The sequence below is a fragment of the Arachis hypogaea genome, chromosome 6 (assembly GCF_003086295.3).
Source record: "Arachis hypogaea cultivar Tifrunner chromosome 6, arahy.Tifrunner.gnm2.J5K5, whole genome shotgun sequence".
In the NCBI taxonomy this organism is placed as follows: domain Eukaryota; kingdom Viridiplantae; phylum Streptophyta; class Magnoliopsida; order Fabales; family Fabaceae; genus Arachis; species Arachis hypogaea.
In genome coordinates, this window is record NC_092041.1 from 50,277,449 (window position 1) to 50,293,674 (window position 16,226).

The 16,226-nt window shown below is 37.0% G+C and overlaps 1 non-coding gene across 1 annotated transcript; it reads left to right on the top strand.

The window, feature by feature from the left end:
* Positions 1 to 5,844: 5,844 nt before the first annotated feature.
* Positions 5,845 to 5,952, top strand: LOC112699900 (small nucleolar RNA R71). The gene has a single exon (XR_003152832.1). It is a non-coding gene; the product is annotated as a small nucleolar RNA R71 (small nucleolar RNA).
* Positions 5,953 to 16,226: the final 10,274 nt, after the last annotated feature.

Sequence of the window (16,226 nt, forward strand, 5' to 3'; positions counted from 1 at the left end):
GGATTGTGTGAAGAAGAGAGAAGTGGGATAGGTGGGGATCCTGTGGGATCCACAGATCCTGAGGTGATCCTGTGGGGTCCACAGATCTTTAGGTGTCAAGGATTTCTCATCCCTGCACCTTTTAGGCGTGTAAAACGCCCTCTGTATGCAATCCTGGCATTTGACGCCAAGATGTAGCTTGTTTCTGGCGTTAAACGCCCAGATGTAGCCTGTTTCTGGCATTAAAGGCCAGCTTGGTGCTTGTTTCTAGCGTTAAATGCCAGACAGATGCTTGTTTTTGGCGTTTAAATGCCAGACAGCTCTTCCTCCAGGGTGTGCTTTTTCTTCTGCTATTTTTTATTCTGTTTTTAATTTTTGCAATTATTTTGTGACTCCACATGATCATAAACATAATAAAATATAAAAGAACAATAGAGATATAGATAAATAAAAATTGGGTAACCTCCCAATAAGTGCTTCTTTAATGTCAACAGCTTAACAGTGAGCTCTCATGGACCTTTACATATGTTCAGAGCATTGTTGGGACCTTCCAACACCAAACTTAGAGTTTGAATGTGGGAGTTCAACACCAAACTTAGAGTTTGGTTGTGGCCTCCCAACACCAAACTTAGAGTTTGATTGTGGGGGCTTTGTTTGACTCTGTATTGAGAGAAGCTTTCCATGCTTCCTCTCCATGGTTGCAGAGGAAGATCCTTGAGCTTTAAACACAAGGTAGTCCCTATTCAATTGAAGGACTAGCTCTCCTCTGTCAACATTAATCACAGCTCCTGCTGTGGCTAGGAAGGGTCTTCCAAGGATGATGCATTCATCCTCATCCTTCCCAGTGTCTAAGATTATGAAATCAGCAGGGATGTAAAGGCCCTTAACCTTCACTAATATGTCCTCTACCAATCCATAAGCTTGTTATATTGACTTGTCTGCCATCTCTAATGAAATTCTTGCAGCTTGTACCTCAAAGATCCTCAGTTTCTCCATTACAGAAAATGGCATAAGATTTATACCTAATCCCAGGTCACACAGAGCCTTCTCAAAGGTCATGGTGCCTATGGTACAGTGTATTAAGAATTTACCAGGATCTTGTTTCTTTTGAGGTAAAGTTTGCTGAACCCATGTAATTAGTTCACTAATGAGCAAGGGAGGTTCACCTTCCTAAGTCTCATTACCAAATAACTTGGCATTCAGCTTCATGATGGGTTTTAGATATTGAGCAACTTGCTCTTCAGTTACATCTTCATCCTCTTCAAAGAAAGAATAGTTCTCAGAGCTCAAGAATGGCAGAAGGAAGTTTAATGGAATCTCTATGGTCTCTATATGAGCCTCAGATTCCTTTAGGTCCTTAATAGGGAATTCCTTTCTGTCTGGAGGACGTCCCATGAGGTCTTCCTCATTGGGATTCACGTCCTCCCCTTCCTCTTTGGATTCGGCCATTTTGATTATATCAATGGCCTTGCACTCTCTTTTTGGATTCTCTTCTGTATTGCTTGGGAGAGTACTAGGAGGAGTTTCAGTGATTTTCTTACTCAGCTGACCCACTTGTGCCTCCAAATTTCTAATGGAGGACCTTGTTTCACTCATGAAACTTAAAGTGGCCTTAGATAGATCAGAGACTATGTTTGCTAAGCTAGAGGGGCTTTGCTCAGAATTCTCTGTATGTTGCTGAGAAGATGATGGAAAAGGCTTGCCAATGCTAAACCTATTTCTTCCACCATTATTAAAGCCTTGTTGAGGCATTTGTTGATCCTTCCATGAGAAATTTGGATGATTTCTCCATGAGGAATTATAGTTGTTCCCATAGGGTTCACCCATGTGATTCACCTCTGCCATTGCAGGGTTCTCAGGATCATAAGCTTCTTCTTCAGAGGATGCCTCTTTAGTACTGTTGGATGCATTTTGCCATCCATTCAGACTCTGAGAAATCATGTTTACTTCATGAGTCAACATTTTGTTCTGAGCCAATATGGCATTCAGAGCATCAATTTCAAGAACTCCCTTCTTCTGAGGCGTTCCATTACTCACACGATTCCTCTCAGAGGTGTACATGAATTGGTTATTTGCAACTATGTCAATGCGTTCTTGAGCTTCTGCAGGCGTTTTCTTTAGGTGGATGGATCCACCTGCAGAATAGTCCAGTGACATCTTAGAGAATTCAGATAGATTGTAACAACCCTGGTTTTCGAGTACGCGAGATCTTTTTTGAAAGTACGGATTTCTCCAGAAGATCAGTAAGGGGAGAACCTCAGCTATATCATCAAGCATTTCAATCCTCATTGTCATTATTTCATCTTTAAGCTAGGACTCTTTTGAGGCAAGATCAATAATGTAGCCACGTAGAACCTAGTTTTTGAACCGTATCGATTAGGAGTTTTGATTCGATTTTTCATAAATAGTCTCAATTTGACGAACCGAACCCAATTCATGAGAGAAGAGAGATAATAGGGTAATATTATCATTATATTAGTATTAGAAGCTTCTTGAATAATATTATAAGTTTACCTGGTCAGTTTTAGTTAAAAACAAAAAATCGGTTTAACCGGGTTCACAGTTTACTGGTGCAGCTTAACACCAGCACTCTCTGATAATGTTTTTGCAAGTGTTCCGATACATCTAGTTTTAGTAGTTATACACCTGAGATATTTTAATATTATTTTAATCCACCTCCAAGCCAAATCACAACACACCCTACACCCCCAAGACATTCCAAGGCTGGTCATTTACTCCCTTTGGCCGAAAATAACAAGAGAGAAAAGAGAGAAACTTTCATGAACACTTAATCTTCAAAGCTTGATTTATTCTGAACTAAAACTCAAACCAAAATTCCGATTTCACCAAAATGATCCTCTCTTCTTCCGCTACATAACCATGTAACTTATTGAGGCTAGAAATAAGGTGAGATGGCTGTTCCTTTCCCCTTTCAATTCGGTTTTCAAGGAAACATGCTTAAACATGTGTTTTCTTAATGTTCTTCCTTAGGAATCATGCTTAACTTGACTTAAGGGCCAAGAAATGTTAATTTACAGCAAGTCTAAGGTGAGATATCCCTTCCTAATGTGCTGAGAGAGATTTGGTCAGTTGAGGGTTTGTGGATTTAAAGTTGTTCTTGATGTGATTTAGGAGGGAAAGGTGCTTTAAGAACACTTCAAAAAGTAATCGGATTTGGAGCAGCAAATCAAGGTAGGGTTTGACGAATTTAATCTTGATTGATTGTGTTTGAGTTGTGTGATTATGATATGGTTTGGCTGTGCTTGAAATTGATTGTTTGTCTGAGTAATTCTTGTTGAAATTTTGGTGAAATTTTGATGAAATTTGATGAAATTTAAGCTTTAAAGTTCATGTTCTTGGGGCAGCTGGAAAAATGAACACTAGAGCTTAAATTGAGGTTCAATTTGTGTTAAATTATGTAGAAAATATGGGGTTTTAGTGGCTGGGAATTTATTTTGAATTTTGATAAAAATCAGTTGCTGAAAAGACTGAAAAACGGGTAAAAACAGAGAAAAAATCTGAAAAATATATGAAGAACATGAAGAACAATTTGAGTGTGATGAAGAACAATGAATAACAGGTTTTAGATCTTAGAAAGGGCAAGGAAGTAATTATTTTGGTGTTTGAGGGGTTATTTGGTAATTTCTGAAAGTTAGGGTGGTTAAAGTAGAAATATTAAAAGTTACGGGTGGTAAAAAGTAAATTTTAAAGGTTAAAAGTAAAAGGTAAGGTAATTTTCGGAAAAAAATAAAAATAATTAATAAATAATAAAAAAATTTAAATAATAATATTTAATTATAAATAATATTTTAATAAAAAATAATAAAATAATGCGAAAAAAAGCAGTTTTCTTTAAAAGCTTTAGAAAGACAGCTTTAAGCGCAGGATCTCATAATTACCTTCATAAGACACATAGGGAGTGGTAAGAACATATTAGTGAGGCAAAGATAAATAAAAGATAAAAATTTGAAGAAAAGATAAAAATCGAAGTAAAAGTCTGTAAAGTATTAATGACAGAAAAACAGACAGAGACTAGCGAACGAACTAGGGCAACATAGTTAGTCCTTGTGTTGCGACTAGGGTTAGGTATTATATGAAAAGTTAAACTATTTCAGTATAGACTTAATGAACCTATACTTGGAACAGGCTAACTATTCATACCGAAATTTACATAAACTTTAAATACATACGTTAAACAGAAATCAGAGAAAAGTAAAAAGATACAGAGAAGAGAGTAATCAGAGCGGAGTAAAGAGAGAAAGGGAAAAGAGTGGTATGATAAAAGGTAGAGAACCTGTTGAAGGGTCATTTGTTGCTTAAAGCAACCCAAGAGGTGCTTGTTTGTTTATTTGTTGCATTAAGGCAACTCCAGAGTTATTTGTTTGTTCATCTGCTGCATTGAGGCAGTCAGATAGATGGTGGTGCGACCACTGAGAACGCTTTTCTGCGGTACAGATCCATATTTTAATTCTATAAGGCAGAGGGATTATTTTCTGCTACAGAAGTACCGTGACCACCTGTTCCATTTCTGTAGTGGCAAAGGGGTTATTTCCTGTATATAGAAGGTGTGTCGGCATACATTCCTGCAGTGGCAGATGTGTTATTTCCTGCGTGCAGTAGACCCTGTGGTGGCAGAGGGGTTATTTCCTGTACACAGGGGTATAGCCAACTGGAAAGCCATACCCATTTCAGCTGCTTCGGGTTACATCGGGAGCGGATAGAAACCGATAGATGAGCTCATTACCTGCACTAGGGCTAGACATACATCATACTTGGTTGTGTATTTTCTCTATTATGATTGTTGCATGAGTGTACGCTTTCTTTGTTTGTATTCTATTCTCCGTGTTTGTGTTTGTGTTTTACTTTCTTGTATTCTTCTGTTTGTGATCTGTTTTCTGTTTTCTCTATTTTCTCTATTTATCTGTCTTCTATTTACTACTTCTCTATATTTTGTTATTCATCTGCCAAACAACACAGAATTAATGAACTTAACTAATAACCCCGACCCTACTAAGAACTCCCCAGTTCTTACCCCTTCTCTCTCCCTTTTCCCTCCAGATGGAAGCATGAGTACCCTTCCGTAGTTTGCTGATGACCGTTCGTAAAGAGGATTCCGCTCTAGGTAGTCTTCTGAGTCTAGGAAGAATCTCGTTCTCTGTTCATATGTATATACGGTGAGACCAGCCAACGTCTGCATCCCGTTTGAACGTGAACTTTAACCTAAACCTTGTGTACGAGACTCTTGTTATGTGGCTACTTGATGAGGTACTAGAGTGACGTCATATGGCAATGACTGATCATGCATAGGAGTGATAGACGACCTTCCACCTTTTGATGACGTTCCACCTGACTTGAGTTTTGAAGACTTAGAATGTACTTTCCCTCACTTTAGTAGTTTAGAGGGACAACGTGAGTATAGAGTCTAGGCTAGCCTGGGTGCCAGCTTAGGGACTTCTTGAACAGGTCAGGGTCCGGGATGTTGAATGTATATATATGTATATAGATATTATTTAGCTATATCTAGGGGTGTTCTAACTAAAGATCTTTACTCTAATAAAGGCTGGTTCACGGAATGTTATCAATTGCTTGAGATGTATTTATGTATGGTTGTTTATAACTATTTATTCTATTATTATTTGTGAATTGCTTATGAATGATTCTGTTTATTAATCCAAACATTTTTTTTTAAAAGTACCTCGCAAACAAATTATGCTTTTAACAACGAATCAGGCTCATATAATAAATAATAGATAATAATTAGGATGACAAATTGGTAGCGCTCAGTTTCCAGTATGTCCTAGGCGTATTGAAAATTGGGTCGTTACATAGACCATCATAGAATATATCCAAAGTGGTCCACTCTGAAAGCATGTTAGAAGGACACTTTTTGGTCAACTGCTTGTATCTTTCCCAAGCTTCATAGAGGGATTCACCATCTTTTTGCCTGAAGGTCTGAACATCCACTCTAAGCTTGCTCACCTTTTGAGGAGGAAAGAACTTGGCCAAGAAGGCCGTGACCAGCTTATCCCAAGAGTCCAGGCTATCTTTAGGTTGTGAGTCCAACCATGTTCTAGCTCTGTCTCTCACAGCAAAAGGGAAAAGCATAAACCTGTAGACTTCAGGATCTACTCCATTAGTCTTAACAGTATCACAGATCTGCAAGAACTCAGTTAAAAACTGATAGGGATCTTCTGATGGAAGTCCATGAAACTTGCAGTTCTGTTGCATTAGAGCAACTAGTTGAGGCTTCAGCTCAAAATTGTTTGCTCCAATGGCAGGGATTGAGATGCTTCTTCCATAAAAATTGGAAGTAGGTGTAGTATAATCACCAAGCATCCTCCTTGCGCCTCCACCATTGTTATTGGGTTTGGCCATGTCTCTTTCTTTTTCGAGATTCTCTGTAAGGTTTTCTCTGGATTATTGTGCTTTAGCTTCTCTTAGCTTCTTCTTCAAAGTCCTTTCAAGTTCAGGATCTGCTTCAACAAGAATGTCCTTATCCTTGCTCTTACTCATATGAAAAAGAAGAGAACAAAAAAGGAAGAGGAATCCTTTATATCACAATAAAATAAAGAAGAGAAAAATTTGAACACAGAAGAGAAGAGAGGGTTCGAATTTTAAGATGAAGAGAAGTGTTAGTAAATAAATAAAATAAATAGAAAGAGATGAGAGGGAGAGAATTTTGAAAATTATTTTTAAAAAAAAGTTAGTGATTTTCGAAAATTGAGAGAAGAAATAAAATTAAAATTAAAATTTGAAACAATTAGTTAATTAAAAAGAATTTTGAAAAAGGGTAAGGTGATTTTCGAAAGATGAGAGAGAAAAGTAGTTAGGTGATTTTGAAAAAGATAAGAAATAGTAAAACAAATAAAAAGTCAATTAGTTAGTTGAAAGAGATTTAAAAATCAATTTTGAAAAGATAAGAAGCTAGAAAAGATTTTGAAATTGATTTTAAAAAAAAGATATGATTGAAAGGATATGATTGAGATTTGTTTTGAAATAGATTTGAAAAAGAAATTAAAAAGATTTTATTTTTAAAATTAAAATTAATTACTTGACTAACAAGAAACTAAAATATATGATTCTAGAATTTAAAGATTGAACCTTTCTTAACAAGAAAGTAACAAACTTCAAATTTTTTAATCAATCACATTAATTGTTAGTAAAGTTTTTGAAAATTATGAAATAAAATTAAGAAAAAGATTTTGAAAATCAATTTTAGAATTTTCGAAAAATAAGAAGAAAGATGAAAAGATTTGATTTTTGAAAGAGTTTTGAAAAGATAAGATTTTTCAAAATGAAATCTTGACTTGACTAACAAGAAACAACTTATTTTAAAAATTTTTGACTAAGTCAACCCAAAGATTTTGAAAATTTATGAGTAAAACAAGGAAAAGATATTTTTTATTTTTTTGAATTTTTAATGATGAGAGAGAAAAAGAAAAGATATCATTTTTGTGTTTTTCTCTTTTTTTTCAGTAAATAGCAAGATTGACACAAGACATGAAAAATTAAGATCAAAACACATAATGCATGCTTATTTGTTTGTGTTGTGTATAGAGCGATTGGCTTGTCTCATTTCTCATCTTGTGACTAATGAAGCTTGGAGTCCAGTTGCTATTTCCAAAGGAGGTCATCGAATTTCACACTTGATGTTTGCTTATGACCTTAGTCTTTTCTGTAAAGCAACTAGATCACAACTCACAATGGTGATGCAAACCCTGTGATGCCAGGGCATTTTGGCCAGTTTCACTGACCTTTTCTTTACTGTTTTTAGGTAATTTCATGCATTTTCTTAGGAAATAAGTTAGTTTTGGGCAAGTATTCACTCAGACCTTGATTCAAGCATACATTGTGCATTTTACATTATTTCATGAGGATTTTGCATGATTTTAATGACAAAATTGTATAATACATTACCCATGACTTGGACTAGAACTTTGATGCACTCTATTGCTTGATTTCAGGACCAAAAGGAAGCAAGGAATGGGAGGTAACTTGCAAAGTTAAGGAGAAAAGTAATTGCCAAAAACACTCTCAAAAGCCATCAACACCCACGTTAAAGAGTCACGTTAACTAAGTTAACGTGAACTCTAACGTGGAGAAGAGAAGTTGAGCCAACGTTAGGGACACTTAACATTGTCACTAACGTTGGCAATTGCTCATAAATGGCCACGTTAGAAGCCACGTTAACCTAGTTAACGTGGCCTCTAACGTTAAAGGGGGAAGAGAAGCCAACGTTAGTGACACTCAACATTGTCAATAACGTTGGCCTAAGATGCAAATAGCCACGTTAACTCCCACGTTAACTTGGTTAACGTGGGAGCTAACGTAAGAGATGGAGAGTTGTCGACAACGTTAGTGACACTCAACATTTTCACTAACGTTGGAGCAACCACACAACCCCCAAGAGCCACGTTAACCTTCACGTTAACCTGGTTAACGTGGAAGCTAACAATGAGGAATGAAGAATGAGCCAACGTTAGTGACACTCAACATTGTCACTAACGTTGGGATGGCTAAGAATGGCCACGTTAGAAGCCACGTTAACCTAGTTAACGTGGACTCTAACGTGAGACCTAGGGGCACAATTGAACGTTAGTGACAATGTTCAGTGTCACTAACGTTCTCGAAGGATGGCAGAAGCCACGTTAGAAGCCACGTTAACCTAGTTAACGTGAGCTTTAACGTGAAGCAAGAAGGGGCACACTTGAACGTTAGTGACAATGTTGAGTGTCACTAACGTTCTCGAAGGCTAACAAGGCAACGTTAAAAGCCACGTTAACCCAGTTAACGTGGGCTTTAACGTGAGGCAAAGGGGTGCATGGCAACGTTAGTGACAATGTTAAGTGTCACTAACGTTCTCGAACTTGTATTTTCACTAACTATTAAACACCCCTAACGTCTTGAGCTAAAGTCTCTGCCCACTTCACACTTTCTCTCTGCAAGTAAGCCAAGCCCAATTGAAGAAAGGAACTGCTTCAAAGATCCAAAAGCCCAAGACTTGGAGAGCTAACTAGAAGCTGAGAAGAGTAGTATATATAGGAGTAGTTTTGAAATAGAAAGGAACTTTTTGGGAGGAGAGAGAACTACTCTTGTATTTTTACTTTCTCTGCACTTCTAGCTTTATCATGTATTCTCCATCTTTGATTTTGATTTCTAGAGCTATGAACAACTAAACCCCTTTCATTGGGTTAGGGAGCTCTGTTGTAATTTGATGGATCAACACTAATTTTCTTCTTCTTCTTCTATCTTTCCTTTTGATTTTACTTGAAAGCTTTCAATCTTCATCCAATTGGATAGTGATCTTGGAAAAGAAGCTATTCAAACATGGATCTCTTCGGATCCTTGAAAGAGGAATGAAGAGATTAGCTAGAAATGCTTTCTCATGCTGGACCAAATTGAGTGTGGATGGGTATGTGGCTATAACCCTCTAAGCATTTGATTTGGGAAATGCATGTGGTATAATCAGTGACCACACTTCATCTCTTCTCATGAGCAATTGACCAAGGAATTGGCTATTGATCAAGATTTGAGAGATTGAATTGCAAGAAATTGTGATTCAATCACTTAAAATTGCCAAGGAGATCAATGAGTGCATTGATTGAGGAAGAGATGAAAATGAAATTGATCCGGAGAATGCAACATCTCCTAAGCCCAATGAACTCCCCATTTCTGATCTTACCCATTCTCTTTATTTTCTGAAATTACTTTTATGAGCAATTCCCCCATTCCCATTTACAATTCTGCTATTTACTTTCAGTCATTTACTTTCTTGCCATTTTAATTTCTGCAATTATCAACTCTATTCATGGATTCGCTCAACTAGATCATTCCTCTAATTAAAGTTGCTTGATCAATCAATCCCTGTGGGATTCGACCTCACTCCATTGTGAGTTTTTACTTGACGACAAACTCAGTACACTTGCCGAATGGGAATTTGTTGAGAGACAAGTTTTTCCCCGATCACCCTTGATCTATTTACCAAAGCTTCGGGGTTGAAAGTTAATCTATCTAAGTCTAAGGCTTTCTGCTCTAAGAATATTTCTGAAAGGAGAAAAAAGGTGTTGTCGGTGTCTCTCATATTCAATTTACTCAAAATTTGGGAAAGTATTCGGGTATCAATATTGGCCATGAGAGAACGACAAAGAGGATAGCTCATGAGGTAAGTGAAAAGATGCATGGCAGGCTAGCTAATTGGAAAGGACATCTTCTCAACAAGGCGGGTAAACTGTGTTTGGTATAATCAGTTCTGTCCTCCAAACCAATTTATCAAATTCAGGTTTCTTATCTTCCAACCTATGCTTGTGAGAGAATTGATTCGATGATGAGACAGTTCTTTTGGAAGGGTCAGGCAGATAAGAAGCGCTTAGCTCTTGTGAAGTGGGAGAAGGTTTTAACTCCTAAAAAATTTGGGGGGCCTAGGAGTTCGTGATTCATAATGTGTTGACATAGCTCTTCTCGAAATGATTGTTTGGAAACTTCTCCATAGCAAAGACAAGCTTTGGACAAAACTCCTAACCAAAAAATATTTTTCTCCTTCCAAAGTTTGAAAAAATACGAATGGAGCATCTCAGGTTTACAAGAGTTTAATGAAGGCTTATAATCACTTAAAGCATGGTTTTGTGTGGCATTGTGGGAACTTGCACTAATCATTATGGTCTGAACCATGGTCCTCTTTTGGTACTCTGGCGGATGCCTTTCTTTATGCTTATATAGCTAATCTCCATCTTTCGATTAGTGATGTGATACATAATGGAAGTTGGAATTTTAGCAAGCTATATTCTCTCCTTCCAAAAATATCAAACAATTTTTAAAAAAATTTCCACTCCTTAGTCTTTGCCATGACATTTCAAGTTGTTTCTGAAATCATTCTTCCTCTACCAATTACACCACAAAAAGTGGATACCTATGGCAAGCTAAAAGAAAGTACCACCGGGATCAGAATGCAACTGGAATTGGTTGTAGAGGATGTTTATTCCAGAGATGATAAGGTTGTTGTTGTGGCAATCCCTGCATGATGCGGTCCCACTAATGAGCTTCGGTGCACTCACAACTTGGCCACAAGTAATTCTTGTCAGTGATGTGAAAATCATCCTGAAACTACCTTGCATTGTTTCTGTGATTGTGACAAAGCATAGGCTATTTGGAATAGTCTTGGTCTATCTAATATTGTTGATGCATGCGCATCATGTATGTTTTCTATGATTTTTTAGATAAAAAATTAGTTCATAATGCCTAATCGTTGAGTATTTTTTGTGCTTAATTCATATATTGCTTTAATCTTTTTTTATTTCATGAATTGTGTAAAAAATGGGGAAAAAAGAAGCGAAAAGCACAAAATAAGTTCAAAAGAAGAAAAGATATGCTTTTGGACACGCTTTGTAGCTTGGATACACTTTGGAACTTAGGCCATGCTTTTAAAAGCTTGGCCCATGACCCATGAAAGGAAGCAACAATATCAGGGCCTGACATTTGGAATGGGCACTGGATTGAGAATTGGCAAACCCAATGGCTAGCAACGAAGCCCTGGATCTAGATTGGACAGCGGAATTGAAGTTAGCAAAACTAACGCCCAACAATTAAGCCTGGAGCTAGATTAGGCGCTGGAATGGGCACTAGAATTGAAGTTGGAATGGACAACGCCAACTACTAAGAAAGCTTTCAAAAGGATTTGCAACCTTGACCTCTTAATACTCCAACAAAGATAATTTGAGCTACAAAGCTCCAAATGAGTTGATTTCAGTTGCATTGGAAAGTAGGAATCTAGAGCTTTCCAACCATATATGGCACTACATGGTGGACACTAAATGTGAGGGAGAAAATTCTTCCCAAAAGTTCAAAGATGAAGCCCTAGCGTTAGAATGGGCATTGGATTGAGAGTTGGCAAAACCAAAGCCCAGTAATAAAGCCCTGGAGCAAGACTGGGCGCTGGAATGGGTGTTGGAATGGGCGTGGCCCTCAACAATGCCTGCGACCCTGCTAGCATGACTTGAGTTACAGAGGTCCAAATGATACGCTTCTTATTGCATTAGAAAGTAGACATCCAGGGCTTTCCAACAATGTTATACTTTATCTTCGCTTCTGGTGCACGAAATTGTGATCATCAACAATGGCGCCAAAGAATTGGAGCTCTTAAACGTGAATCATACTTTGTCAAAACTTCGCACAACTAACCAGCAAGTGCACTGGGTCGTCTAAGTAATAAACCTTACGTGAGTAAGAGTCGATCCCACGGAGATTGTTGGTATGAAGCAAGCTATGGTCATCTTGTAAATCTCAGTAAGGCGGAATCTAATGGTTATGATGGTTTTTTAATATAAAGATAAATAAAGCATAAAATAGAGATAGAGATACTTATGTAAATCATTGGTGGGAATTTCAGATAAGTGTATGGAGATGCTTTGTTCCTTCAGAATCTCTGCTTTCCTACTGCTTTCATTCAATCATTCTTACTCCTTTCTATGGCAAGCTATATGTAGGGCGTCACCATTGTCAATGGCTACTTCCCATCCTCTCAGTGAAAATGGTCCAAATGCTCTGTCACAGCACGGCTAATCATCTGTCGGTTCTTGATCATGTTGGAATAGAATCCAGTGATTCTTTTGCGTCTGTCACTACGCCCAACACTCGCGAGTTTGAAGCTCGTCACAGTCATCCTATCTCAGATCCTACTCAGAATACCACAGATAATATTTAGACTTTCCGGATCTTAGGAATGGCTGCCAATAATTCTAGCTTATACCATGAAGACTCCGATCTTTCGGAATGGAGGCTAAGAGACACGCGCTCGATCTAAGGTAGAACTGGAGTGGTTGTCAGGCACGCGTTCATAGGTGAGAATGATGATGAGTGTCACGGATCATCACATTCATCATGTTGAAGTATAACGAATATCTTAGAATAAGAATAAGCTGAATTGAATGGAAGAATAATAGTAATTGCATTAATACTCGAGGAACAGTAGAGCTCCACACCCTAATCTATGGTGTGTAGAAACTCCACCGTTGAAAATACATAAGTGAAAATAAGGTAGGCATGGCCATGAGGCCAGCCTCCAAAGTCTAAGGACTAACAATAATCAAAGATGTTCCAAAAGCTTGTCCAAAGATGAAAATACAATAGTAAAAAGTTCTATTTATACTAAACTAGTACTAGGGTTTACAGGAATAAGTCTAAGTGCAGAAATCCACTTCTTTGGCCCACTTTGGTGTGTGCTTGGGCTGAGCTTGAGCTTTACACGTGCAGAGGCTTCTCTTGGGGTTAAACGCCAAGTTGTAACATGTTTTTGGCGTTTAACTCTGATTTGTGACGTGTTTCTAGCGTTTTAATCCAGAATGCAGTATAGGACTGGCATTGAACGCCAGTTTGCGTCATCTAAACCCGAATAAAGTATGGACTATTATATATGGCTAGAAAGCCCTGGATATCTACTTTCCAACGCAATTGAGAGCGTGCCATTTGAAGTTCTGTAGCTCCATAAAATCCATTTCAAGTACAGGGAGGTCAGAATCCAACAACATCAGCAGTCCTTTTTCAGCCTGGATCAGATTTTTGCTCAGGTCCCTCAATTTCAGCCAAAAAATACCCAAACTCACAAAAAAACACACAAACTCATAGTTAAATCCAAAAATGTGAATTTTGCATAAAAACTAATAAAAATATCCCTAAAAGTAGCTAGATCCTACTAAAAACTACTTAAAAACAATGCAAAAAAGTGTATAAATTATCCGTTCATTAGTTTCCGAAACACGCTTTGTCCCCCTTTCTTTGATATGCGAGTGTTTCCATTTGTGATTTTTCTTTTACTCCTTTTTAGACTTCTCGATTGATAATTCCTTTAAACTATATAGATTTTATGAATCCACCTTGAGTCGTACCACCTTATTATCATTGACTTATGACTCGAACATAAGGATTTGAATGATAGGGTATTACAACAATGGGTGTGAGGATGCTGCTCCCACAATTTCTTGGATTGAGGTTTATGTATGATCCCAATATTCTTCTAGCATGCTGAGCATTGTTGTCATTGTGATTCTCTCCCATGTTGTGCTCTAGTTCTTTCTTAGCTTCTTCAAACTCTTCAACCTCTTCCACTAATTCAACTTCCTCTTTCTAGTTCTTTGGCTTACTCTTTCTTATCTGGTAGAGAGTTCGTTCAATTTTAGGATCAAAGTAAAGAGGTTCTTTATCTTTGCTCTACTTAAACACAAGCTACAAATAAAATTGGGATTTCCTTTATCAAAGTGAGAGGAATTCCCAGTAAGGTAATAATACAAATAGTTAAGTAACTAAAAATAAGAAGATAACAAAAACAGGTAGTTCACTAAAATCTAAAGAAAAAGTGTCTAACCTAGGTAATCAACTAACTGGTAGTTGTCAATTACAATTGATCCCTAGCAACAGTGCCAAAATCTTGAGATGGATAAAATCTGCAAGTGTACCAAATCGCATCAAGTAATACCACGGCGAGTAGGTTATCATTCCCACAAGGATCAACAGATTGAGCAAGCAATGATCAATTGATTATTCTAGTTAGACGACTAAAATTTTGAATGATGATCAATCAGTATTATAAGCTCAAATTTAAATGACTTGGTAATAAAGTAAATGTAAACAATAAATAACTGGAATGTAAATGACCGAAATGTAAATAACTAAAAAGTAAATGATTGGAATTAGTAAAGTGCAGGAAATTAATCAATGTAAATGTGCATTAAGTAAAGGCAATTATAAAGCAAGATAAGAAAGTAATGATAGTAAGAGTATTGGGTTCAGAGATGTTGAATTCTTAGGAGCAATAAATCTTATCTCTACCTCAATCATGCAATTATTGATCTCTGGCTAATCATAATTGAATGAATCCTAATTCCTTAGTAATTCAATCTCTCTTGAATTAATCAATTGTCAATTCCTTGGTCAATTACGCAGGAGAAGAGATGAAGTGCATTCTCTAATTTAGCACCACACAATCCTTAAGATCTAGAATTGGTTGATTATATGTCACGTATCAAATCCAAATCTAGAATCAGAAGAATTGAGCGAGAGAGTTTTCAAGATTAATTAGTATGATCACTCTTCCAAGTATCTCATATAATTCAATTCAGATTCAAAATATTTTCCAGCAGATTTGAACCCTTGAAATGAAGAAGAAAAACTCTTTCCTAAGAAGCAATAATGCATAAATCAAATATAGAGAATCAATCACATTAATCCATTGAATTTCAACAGAGCTCTTCCCCCAATAGAGGAGAGTTAGTGACTCATGATTAAGAGAAATTACAAAGATGAAGTAACGTGTAAAAAATGTTAAAGCCCCTAACAAAGTGTTTCCTCTAGGCTTATATACTCCATCCTAAATTACATACAAATTCAAAATTGCCAAATTCAAGTTAAATTCAACTCTAACTCAACTAGATCTCATGGGCTTTGTGATAGTCTTCAATCCTCCCATTAGAAGCCTTCATCTTCAAGAATGGCCCAAAATTTGCCTCTATTTTAACTTGTCGTGGGACGGCAAGTTAATGGTGTTGGACAACATTAGCTTTCTTGCTTCCAAATTAGCCTCAGTTAGCATTTGCCGTTGGACGGCATGAACTTGCCATTGGATGCCATCCATTCCTCCAAGACTTGTCTTAATTTTCCTCTCTGTTTAGATTTGTTATTGGATGCCACTAATTTGGCGTTAGACGTGAAATGAGTATCGTGCGTATACATGTGAAATGCATATGCATGATTTTTATTTTGACATTAGTTGTGCATACGCGCATAGGATGCGTACGCGCAACAACCTCTAAACCTTTGAATGCAAGTTAAAAACATACGTACACATGTGAAATGCGTACGCATGACATCCTTTCCTGCCACGGTTGTGCGTACGCGCATAGAATGCATAAGCATCAAAGTGCGTCATAAGGTTCAAAGTGTATCATAAGCTTTTTTTTCTACTTCTTTTGATCCTTGTTTTATTTTGTTTTTCTTTCAAAATCTCTTGAAAACCAAAATATTCAATACACATTAAAGTATTGCTCACTAATCTATGAAATCATTGCTCATAACACAATAACTATTGACTTATTGCATGAATTGTAAAAGAAAAACAACTAGAAATGCAAGTGCATCAAGCACTAACATCCACCTCACCACTTTAACCATCCGCCTCAATAGTTTAACAAGTCACATAAGCAAGTTTCGTTATTCCTTAACAGTAAATATGACAGAAGTACAGCATTGGCAGATGGAACATA